This window comes from Sphaeramia orbicularis, chromosome 6 (assembly GCF_902148855.1).
Source record: "Sphaeramia orbicularis chromosome 6, fSphaOr1.1, whole genome shotgun sequence".
In the NCBI taxonomy this organism is placed as follows: Eukaryota; Metazoa; Chordata; class Actinopteri; order Kurtiformes; family Apogonidae; genus Sphaeramia; species Sphaeramia orbicularis.
The window spans coordinates 5627209-5638419 of record NC_043962.1 but is presented as its reverse complement, the minus strand read 5'-3'; the positions used below and the strand labels follow the sequence as shown (position 1 = coordinate 5638419).

General features: G+C 35.8%; 1 non-coding gene across 1 annotated transcript; it reads left to right on the top strand.

Moving 5' to 3' along the window:
* The first annotated feature begins 4756 nt into the window (after window positions 1-4756).
* Window positions 4757-4839, top strand: trnal-cag (transfer RNA leucine (anticodon CAG)). Its single transcript has one exon. It is a non-coding gene; the product is annotated as a tRNA-Leu (tRNA).
* Window positions 4840-11211: the final 6372 nt, after the last annotated feature.

The following is an 11211-nucleotide window of genomic DNA, read 5'->3' as shown; positions in this document are numbered from 1 at the left end:
GACTTATCTACAATATTTGTGGAAGTGTCTCTGTTTTGCAAAGTATTTTATCCATCAACACGTAGAAAACACAAAACATACTCTTTAGCAAATGGACTGTTTATGTCAGGGGTGTCAAAGGCGTTTTAGTTCAGGGGCCACATACAACTAAATATGATCACTGAAATAATAACATAGAAATAATCCACTTTCTTTCCTCTTTGTTTTAGTGTGAAAAATGTTAAATTACATTATGAAAATGTGAATAACCTGAACGAGCTCGTACAACTTGAAACTTCTCAAGAAAAATAAGTGCAATTTCAACAATATTATGTCTCATCTTTTTTCCTCTTTAAGAGCAACAAAATCCCCATTAAATTCTGAAAATATTTACAAACTACCCTATCATGTGAATAACCTGGTAAAAAAAAAAGTGCAATTTTAACAATATTATGCCTCAAATGATCATTTATACATGTGCATTACACACAATGTTACACAAACATTTGGTAATAGGCATAGTATTGTTAAAATTTTGGAGTTTAGAGCTAAAATAAGAGCAATTTCAACATTATTATGTCTCAGCTTATTATTATCACATCTTACAGATCACAGGGGATCTACAAATAGACAAAACATTGAATAACAGGCAGAATATGAGTTAAATCACACTTAATTTTCTTAAAACATTTCACGTTGTGCATATTTGTTCAGATTATTCATATTTTATTGAGAAAGGATAGTTTGGAAATGTAAGCATCATTTCATTGTCTAATTATACTTTCTTTTTTAAACAATATACCAAGAAGAAAATTTGGAGCCTCATTCTGTTTATTTGGAACCTTCAATAGGGGCTCTGGTCTTTAAATTATTGCTCCATTAATTAGATCTCAGGTCAAATAAAAGGGTTTAATATCTGGTTTGTTGGGTTTTAATTTATAGCTTGTTAAGTTAGATGGACTTTCAAAGTTTCTTACGAAATAAAACATATGTTTACATGGTTGTTAATGTAACAAGACCATGAAATGACTATTATGCTGTGCTTCATGAACATAGTGATAGGTGAGGAACAAAACCTTCTTTTTGGATTGTTTTCTAGCCAAATGCCATTTCTAAAAAGTAATATAGACAAAAAAAAAAACCCTGTGTATTATTTATAAAGTTTTATTAACCAATAGCATTCTGTGATAAAAGTGCAAATAAGCTATGAACAGGCTGAAATTTCTTAAGAAAATAAGTGCAATTTTAACAATGTTCTGCCTGTTACTAAATGTTTTGTATATTTGTAAATCCACTGTGATCTGTAAGTTATAATGCACATATATAAATGAGAAGTAGAAGAGATGAGATATAATGTTTTTCTTAAGACATTTCAGGTTATTCATGGTTTAGTTGCATTTTTTGTGAAAGGATAGTTTGTAATTAGAAACATGTTCATAATGTAATTTTAGGTTTTTTGTACTAAAGCAAAGAGAACAAATTGGAGTTGTCATTATTTCTAGGTTATTATGTTGTTATTTTACTGGTCTGACACATCTGAGATCAAATCGGGGTGTATGTGGCTCCTGAACTAAAATGAGTTTGACACCCCTGGACTACAATCATGTGACATGACCTTGTTTTAGGACAGGACTGTCAAACTCATTTCAGTTCAGTTCCACATTCAGCCCAATTTGATCTCAAGTGGGCCGGACCAGTTAAAATAATAACAGTGAAAAAAGTAAAATTATATTATGATTACATCGACAAAGTTTCCTTAAAAATCTGAATTACATGAACAACTTGAATTGTCTTAAGAAAAACGAGTGCAATTTTAATAATATTCTGCCTCAATTTATCAGTTTATCATTTACACATGTGCATTACAATTGCACAAAATATTTAGTAACAGGCAGAATATTGGTAAAATTGCATTTAATTTTCCTAACACATTTCCATTTGTTCATATTTGTTCAGGTTATTCACATTTTTTGTAAATGTATAGTTTGGTAATGTAAAGATTTTCATGTAATTTTACTTTTTTACACCAAAAAACAAAGAGAAAATTTGGGGTTGTGATTATTTATAAGTTATTATGATTATATTTTATTGCTCTGACCCACTTGAAATCTAATCAGACTGTATGTGTCTGTATGTGGAACATGAATTAAAATGACTTTGACACCACTGATTGTTAATATCTTTGGTGTAATTTTTTGCAGTTTTTAACAAATTAATCCCGCGGGCCAGATATGACCCTTTGGCGGGCCGGATTTGGCCCCCAGGCCACATGTTTGACACCTGTGTTTTAGGCGGTGGACTTGTTTTAGTAAAGGGGTGTCAAACTCATTTTAAGTTCAGGGGCCACATTCAGCCCAATTCGATCTCAAGCAGGCCAAACTATTAAAATAATTGCATAAAAACCTATAAATAATGATAACTCCCAGTTTATCTCTTCATTTTAGTGCAATAAAAAACTTTAAATTATGAAAATATTTACATTTACAAACTATCTTTTCACAAAAAAGATGTGAATTATCAGAAAAAAAACTTAATTTCTTTAGAAAAATAAGCTAAATTTTAACAATATTATGCCTCAACTTTTCACTTGTACAAGTGCATTACACACAATGTTACACAAACATAATATTGTTGAAATTTTGAAGTTTGGAATGTGTAACTAAAATAAGAATGTCTACAATATTATGTGTAAACTTATGAACACAACTTACAAATCGGATCCACAAAACATTTAGTAACAAACAGAATATTGTTAAAATTGTAATTAATTTTCAGGTTGTTCACATTTTATTGTAAGGGTTATTAGACTATTATTTTTCTTTAGATCACAGTAGACTAAAACCCTTGACTGTTAATATCTTCAGTGTCATTTTTGCACTCCATAAAATCATGCCTCGGGCCGGATTGGAACCTTCGGCGGGCCGGTTGTGGCCCCCGGGCCGCATGTTTGACACCTGTGTTTTAGTACCTGGACCGAACAGGAGCATCAGGGCTGTTATACACAGTCTCACCGGCAGAGGGACCAGAGGACCATGGCCACGAGTTAAACCACTGGAGACGGACTTCAACCAACCGTCCGATCCGGATCCGGGTCGCGTCCGGGAGCAGCAGCCTCCGCCGGGGGTCCACACCTCCACCTTCTCCCAGTGTACATTGCGGCTGGTCGGTTAAAAACTTAAGACAACAACTGAAAGCTTCATTAGAATCCAGCAACTTCTGCACCAGTTTAGACTGAAATTAGTCCTGACAAGTAACTGGAACCAGTGTGTTTCCTCTGACACGGACTGAGGTGAAGGGACAGCGGGTTGGACGGACATTCAACAGCCATGCCGAAGGGACTATGGATAAATTACTGCTCTAAATGTTTTTGTTTGGTTTTTTTTTCAATAGTTTCTCAGTCATGTGACCCAGAGACTCCAAACCAGTCTCAAATTATTATTATTATAAAGAGGACCTTTAGGAAACACCACTTAATATTTCTCTCCAGTCTATATTAATATTTTTTATGAATATTATTGTTTTACAAAAAATGTCAGTTTTTTCTCAATAGCTTCTCAGTCATGTGACCCAGTGACTCCAAACCAGTCTCAAATTATTATTATTATTATTATTATTATTATTATTATTATTATTATTATTATAAAGAGGACCTTTAGGAAACATGACTTAACATTTCTTTCCAGTCTATAACAATGTTTTTTTGTGAATATTATTCATATTTTTATGAAAAAATGTGTTTGTTTTTTTTTTAAAATAGCTTCTCAGGCATGTGATCCAGAGACTCCAAACCAGTCTCAAATTATTCTAATAAAGAGGACCTTTAGGAAACACCACTTAATTAAAAAAAAAAAAAAAATTAACCTTTATTTAACCAGGGAGTCCCTTGAGATGAAATCTCTTTTTCGAGATAGACCTGACCAAGAGGCACATCAGTACAATCCAAATGAACTAACAGAGTATAAAACTACATACAGTTAAGACAACATTAAATGCAAAAAAAAATAAATAAAATAAATTAAAAAAAAAACATAAAAGCTAAAAACCAGTTTAAGAATAGCAGTTACAGACTTCTGTTAGACAGTTTGATAGAAGAGGTTTGAAATCACCCAAGGTAATGAAATGCTGAAGCTGAAGTGAGTTTTGCAAATTGTTCCATGAGCAAAGGTCCATTGTAGGAAAAAGCTGTTTTACCAAGTTCTGAGTGGACTCTGTCCGGCCCTGATTCCATTTGTTTATTTTTTCCCTAGTAACGACTACTTCCGGGTCAGACAACTGAACTATTTTGAAAATAGCGAAATCAAATGAAACGGTCGTTATCCGTTTTTTCCATTTTTCATTTGAGCAGAAAATCGGGATATGGAAAAATGAACCGTTATCTGTTTTTCATTCTGGTTTTGAAAATGAATTTGATTTTTGGTTTTAAATGGAAAAACTAATGAACGAATGATAGACGGATTCTTTTGAATGTCCGTCGAATATCCGACCCTCTGCTGACTTCACCTCAGCCTGACGTGTTGAACTAATCCAACAGAGGTCTAACCCTTCTGTTCTGATGACACATGAAAGTTAAACTGGTAAAAGAATGTGACACCAGCGGAAGTGTCCGCCATCTTGGATTAGAAGCCGCTGTCACAAAAGCACGAGCGTCTTTCCACTCTTTTTGTTTGTTTACATGTTCGAAAATATCAATAAAGGACCATGAACTGAAACAATGTGGAAACTGACAAACAGTTCGGTTGTTTCTATAAAACAAACATGTCTCCTCTGATTTAAACATGTCAGGATGGCCGAGCGGTCTAAGGCGCTGCGTTCAGGTCGCAGTCTCCCCTGGAGGCGTGGGTTCGAATCCCACTTCTGACAATAACTTTATGTTTTTGTGTTTCATTTTTTCACTGTATAATAATCAGCCATCACTGGGTTGGATATATTAAACACCACATTCAGTCGTTGAAGCAGCAAAAATAAGCAACGTTCCACATAGTTATATCTTGTCTGGGCTTATTTTTTCAGTTTCGGACAAACCAAATAAAACATGTCGGATGTTTAATTTAAGTGAAGAGTCAACTATGGTACTAAAAACATTACTGAGATAAATCCTAAATGTGTGAGTGCAGTCAAAAAATAAGTGAAATTTTTTTTCCTCTGCGTTGCCACAAAAAGAGTAAAGAGTGTCAACATTTATTTTATATTTTATGAGACTGGTTTGGACTGGATAACACTTACGGAGTATTTTAAAGATAACTTCTCTTACCTTATTTATAATGATAGATGTTCTTGTTTTTCCAGTCTGTATTATTATATAAATTATTCCAATAGAAAACTTCTGCAGGTTTGGAAACAATATCTCTCTGATGAATAGATCTAATACATTGATTAGTAGCTTTATCACTTACATTACATTATATGTCATCAGGGTAAAATTTTGCGATACTACAGTTTTTAGCTTTAGGATCAAAGAACGGTAACCTTCTAGAACCATCTGGTATTGCATCAAATAAAGCTGAGTATTCTGTTGCAGTAGCAGGTCTGACACAGACTGAAATAACTTCCTCATATGTGAATAACTGACCTTTGTCTTTTAAGAGTTGACTGACTGTCCGATAACTGCCTGAAGTTAGCATTTATGTCGTCTAACGTAACTAGTGTACGTTACTTTAGCAAAACAAATCAATACTTTATCTCGAAACATTACTTGTCACACATTTTAACAATTATAATTGATTATAAGAGCATATTAAGCAAATGTTTTAAAAAAAGCTAGCGCCGTCTAATTGCTAGCGATTAGCCGAATTAGCTAAATTAAGATCTGATTAGCAGTGGTGCAGTGGTGCAGTGGTTAGCACTCGTGCCTCACAGCAAGAAGGTTCTGGGTTCGATTCCAACACCAGTCGACGGGGGGTGAGACCTTTCTGTGTGGAGTTTGCATGTTCTCCCTGTGTCTGTGTGGGTTCTCTCCAGGTGCTCTGGCTCCTCCCACCATCCAAAGACGTGCACTGATAGGTTAATTGGTTAATCTAAATTGCCCATAGGTGTGAATGTGAGAGTGATTGTCTCTATATGTTCAGCCCTGAGACGAACTGGAGACTTGTCCAGAGTGAACCCTTCCTGCGCCCCTATGTAGCTGGGATAGGCTCCAAGTGACCCCCGTGACCCTAGTGAGGATAAAGCGAGTTCAGAAAATGAATGAATGAAGATCAGATTAACTAATGTGTTTGTTGTGGTGACGGGCCGTAACAGTTCATGACATAAATCGACACAGTTTACGAGCGATATTGTCAAACTATTTATTACGTTATGCCATATAACACTTTATTAAATGTTTACTTTCCTTGAGGAGTCGATCCTGACACATTAGCCTGAGGTAACTTGTGGCGATAACCCTCCACCAACATTTGGTCAAATGTTGGACGAGAGGGGAGAATGGGCCACGGTGATTGGCCAAGAATGTTGGAGAGGCGCAACACGATTGGCCCTCACACCCAACATTCTCCAACATTCCCCTGGCCGTTGGTTATGAAGGTCTCCCATGGAGGTGTAGGTTCGAATCCGACTACTGACCATAAGTTTTTTACCTCCGCCAAGAAAGTCATGTTTTTATCGGCGTTGGTTTGTCTGTTTGTCTGTGTGCAAGACAGCAAAAAGTTATGGACGGATTTGGATGAAATTTTCAGGAAATGTTGATACTGGCACAAGGAACAAATGATTACATTTTGGTGGTGATGGGGGCGGGACTGATCTGCCTTAGCGGAGGTCTGCGCTGTACGAGTGCTTTTCTAGAAAGCAGAGTGCACACCCCCGCCAAGACAGATCAGTGGCCCCCCCACTAGGGATGGGAATTGAGAACCGGTTCTTTTTGAGAACTGGTTCCCAGTAGCTCGATTCCTTGGAATCGTTTGCCTGCCTGCTTAACAATTCTGCTTATCGATTCCACCTTCGTTGCGCATGCGCGATGATGTCACACATATGGTGCATTGTTTTGGTCAGAGCGTAGCCATATGGCGTTGAGGCAGAAACGGTCTAAACAGACGACACCAGGTCCACTGGAACACTGTCAAAGCTTCCATGTCTTCAAAAGGTGGAATCCCTCCAGTATCCTCAAACATTTGTCCACAGCATGTGAATCATTTACAGGAATGTCACGTATTTGATTCTCTACTCAGCGGTGCTTGTGAATGTAGCGGCAGAGTGAACGCCGGGCCGGTTCCGGTGTGGGCAACAAACGTCATAACTCCTCAAATACAAGTTTCCGAAGGTAAGAAAGAAAAGGAAATGAGGAGCACAACAACGGGAGACAAGCCGAGCCGAGTCGAACCGGTTCCACGTAGTAGAAGTGTGGCAATAGAGGAATTAGTAATGAGTCTTTAGTTTCACTTTCACTGTATGCCCCCCCCCCCCCCCCCCCCCGAACCGGGCCTGGTGTCATCTGTTATTATTCTTTGTCCATACTGTATATGTTATATTTTCTGTGCAGATGGAAATATAAAAGACAGTTAATGCAAACACACTCTTTTATTCCCTCACCCAGAGAGAATCGATAAGAGAATCGGATTGAAAAGCAAAATCGATAATGGAATCGGAATCGTTAAATTCTTAACGATTCCCATCCCTGCCCCCCACCCCCGATCACCAAAATTTAATCATTTGTTCCTTGTGCCAGCATCAACATTTCCTGAAATTTTCATCCAAATCCGTCCATACCTTTTTGAGTTATCTTGCACACAAACAAACAAACAAACAAACAAACAAACAAACAGACAAACCAACGCTGACAAAAACATAACCTCCTTAGCGGAGGGAATAATACTTACTGTTTATTCCAGTGGGACCTTTCACTGGGTTGGATATACACTCCTGAGTCTTAAAACCAAAATCTTCAGACCAGGGGGAACCTGACAGAAAATTACATTAAATCCACATTTTTGCACAAATTGTGGCTTTTAAAGGCTGTGGTCTTAAACTTTTGATTGGCTGATGAACAGCCTATTTAAGTTTAACTGTTGTTTTCAATTAATTGCTTACTCAAATTTTTTTTTTTTTTTTTTTTGTTTCAGATGCAATTTAGGTGCTACATAAATACATCAATAACAGTATCATACATATAATGGCAAAATTTCCCAGAAAATCCAAGTATTTTTGCCATTAAAGTTTATTTTCAGGTCAGTTTCCAAATAAATATTTTTTTCGCTGCAGAACATTTTTATGCATACACTTTTCATGGTAATTTGTTTTCTGTAGGCAGATGCATCAGTTTTCTAAACTTAATTAACCATCTATTAGAGCTGCAACTATTTATGTATTTGTAGATTATTCTGTTGATTATTTTCTCAGATTATCAACCAGTCGTTTGGTCCAAAAACAGTGAAAAATCAGTGTTGTTTCATTTATTCCCAAAGCCTTGAATTTTGAAATTTGGTTTAATTCCTGCAGATATCAACAATATTACCTTCTGCTGTTCTGAAATATGGGGTGAAATCTAACATAATATGTGCTTTTTACGGTTTCCAGCCACTAATTTTTCACGTGGTTGCTCTCAGATTAGTAAATGATCAGAATAGTTGGAGGAAAATTTAACCCATAAAGACCAAAACATCCACTGTCGTCCAAAATCATCTACTGATACTAATGTTTAATAACCTTAGAACCATTAATCCTATCAATCCAGGTAAATAATTGGTGTAAAATACAGTTTGTCATCTTTTCATGGTCATCAGATATGACCCATTTGGACGTTCAGAAGCTCTGTCGTTACCATGGAAACACCATCATCTTCTACAACACTGATTCACCAGTAAAAGCCATAAAGTTTAATAAATGACAGTGGATGGACACACTGGGTCGATGTTCAGTTAATATTTTGCAAAAAAAAAAAAAAAAAAAATCAGTTCATCTTCTGTTTTCTCTGTTTCTGATAATAATAATAATAATAATAATAATAATAATAATAATAATGATCTTTGACTTTACTCTGATATTTTATGAACATCTACATGATCAGGGAATTAAATAAAGAAAAATACCTCGTTTTTAGTGAAGAAACGCAAAATAAACAGGATAATATTATAATAAATGGTGATAAATCACTTAAGAAAAGGTAAATACAGAGAAAACTTCACTTGCGAACTGCCCCGAAAGTCACACCAGGTCTTTATGGGTTAATATTTGACAATTAATGGACATCTTTGAGTGTATTCTTATGACTACATTTAATCTAATTCCATCTTCAACACAGCCATAAACGAACATGAATCATTTTTAATGACATCTAATTTGTGTGAGGATTGTTTTTGATGTATTGTGTCCAACTCTGGCATGTATGAGCTGGTTTTACAGTAAAGAACGTGTGCCACACAGCTGAAACATATTCACAGACAATTTATTTCTGATTGAAATTATTTCACATCATAAGTTGTTACTTTTCCTGTTGAAGATCTTTTGCATTTTTATTACAACAGCCACAGAGCAGCAGCAGCAGCAATAATAATAATAATAATAATAATAATAATAATAATGATAATAATAATAATAATCTTCATCATCATCATCATCATCATCATAATAATAACCCAGCAGGAGAAGCAGATCAATGCAGAGAAAGACTGAAAAAGAGAGAGAGAGAGAGAGAAACATGATGGGCGCCCTTTTGCCAGCTGCCAAAAAGATTTTACTGCACGGAATTGTGGGAAATAAGGGTTCCTTTTTTTCTTCAGTCTTATGGATGTGCAAGCAGCAGGCTGTGAACCCCCCCCCAACTCAGTACAAACCGTTAAGACTCGAGCACAGCTGTACACGACTCGCAGGGGTGTCAAACATGCGGCCCGTGGCCCAAAACCGGCCCGCCAAAGGGTCCAGTCCAGCCCATGGGATGAATTAACTAAGTGCAAAAATTACACTGAAGACATTAATAATTAAGGATGTTGAAGTGGTTTTAGTTCAGGGGCCACATACAGACCATTGCGATCAAGTAAAATAATGGATTACTAACCTATAAATAATGAATCCAAATTTTCTTCTTGGTTTAATGTGAAAAAAACAAATATTACACTATGAAAATATGTACATTTACATCCTTTAACGATAAAATGTGAGTATCCTGAACAAATATGAATAACCTGAAATGTCTAAAGAATATTAAGAGCAATTTTAACAATATTCTGCCTTTTACTAAATCTTTTGTGCAGTTTTAGGTCCACTGTGATCTGTCAGTTGTGTTAATATTAAGCTGAGACGTAATATTGTAGAGAATGTTCTTATTTTACTTCCAAACTCCAACATTTTTTGCTATATTATGACGGTTATTTAATGCTTTGTGCCTATGTAGATCTGATCTGTAATGCACTTGAATAAATCATGAGTGGAGGAATAATACTGTTAAAAATTAAACTTATTTTTCTTAAGAAATTTCAGTTTTTTTCCAAGTTATTCACATCTTTTTTGTGAAAGGATAGTTTGTAAATGTAAATATTGTCAGAATTTCATGTTTTTTTGCACTAAAACAAAGAGGTAAACTGGGAGTCGTCATTCTTTATAGGTTATTATGTTCTTATGTTACTGGTCTGAATGTGGAAGCTGAACTAGAATGAGTTTAACACCCCTGCTTTACAGTTTGTGGAGGTTTTAGAAAACATCTGAGAGAGGACAGAGGAGGAGGAGGAGGGATGGGAAATGAAAGCAAAGCACAGTGAGCTCCACAGGTAACAGAGGCGCTTCTATTCCACCATCACATGTTCTACAGTAATACAAAATAAAAACCTTCCAGAAAACCTCGACACACTGGGCCCCAGGCTCACAGTTTTTGACAAAGTGGCACCTCTGATATGATTTTGTGGCAGGTTTACAATGAACTTCTCAGGGAAACTAAGAGACATGTGCATTTTTTTTTTTCATATATGAAAATGGTTAAAACAATGATAAAAACTCAGGGAGGGGGGCAGCTTCAGTCCAAAAGTAAAAGTATTGGCTTAAAAAAAAAAAAAAAAACATCGATCAAACCATGACCGCCGCTAGAGGCTCATGGGTATTATCTTCACAACAACTGATCAGAAAACAGATAAATGGCATCTCTCCGTTTCAGCGAGATAGTGATCAGACCCTTTATAATGTTTTAAACCTTTTTATAAAACAAAATTACAACATAAAATAGCAGATGATGCAGCAACAATGTACATGCAAAACAACAACAACAAAAAAAACAAACTAAAACACAGGAAACAAATGTTTGATTAAAGTGATTGG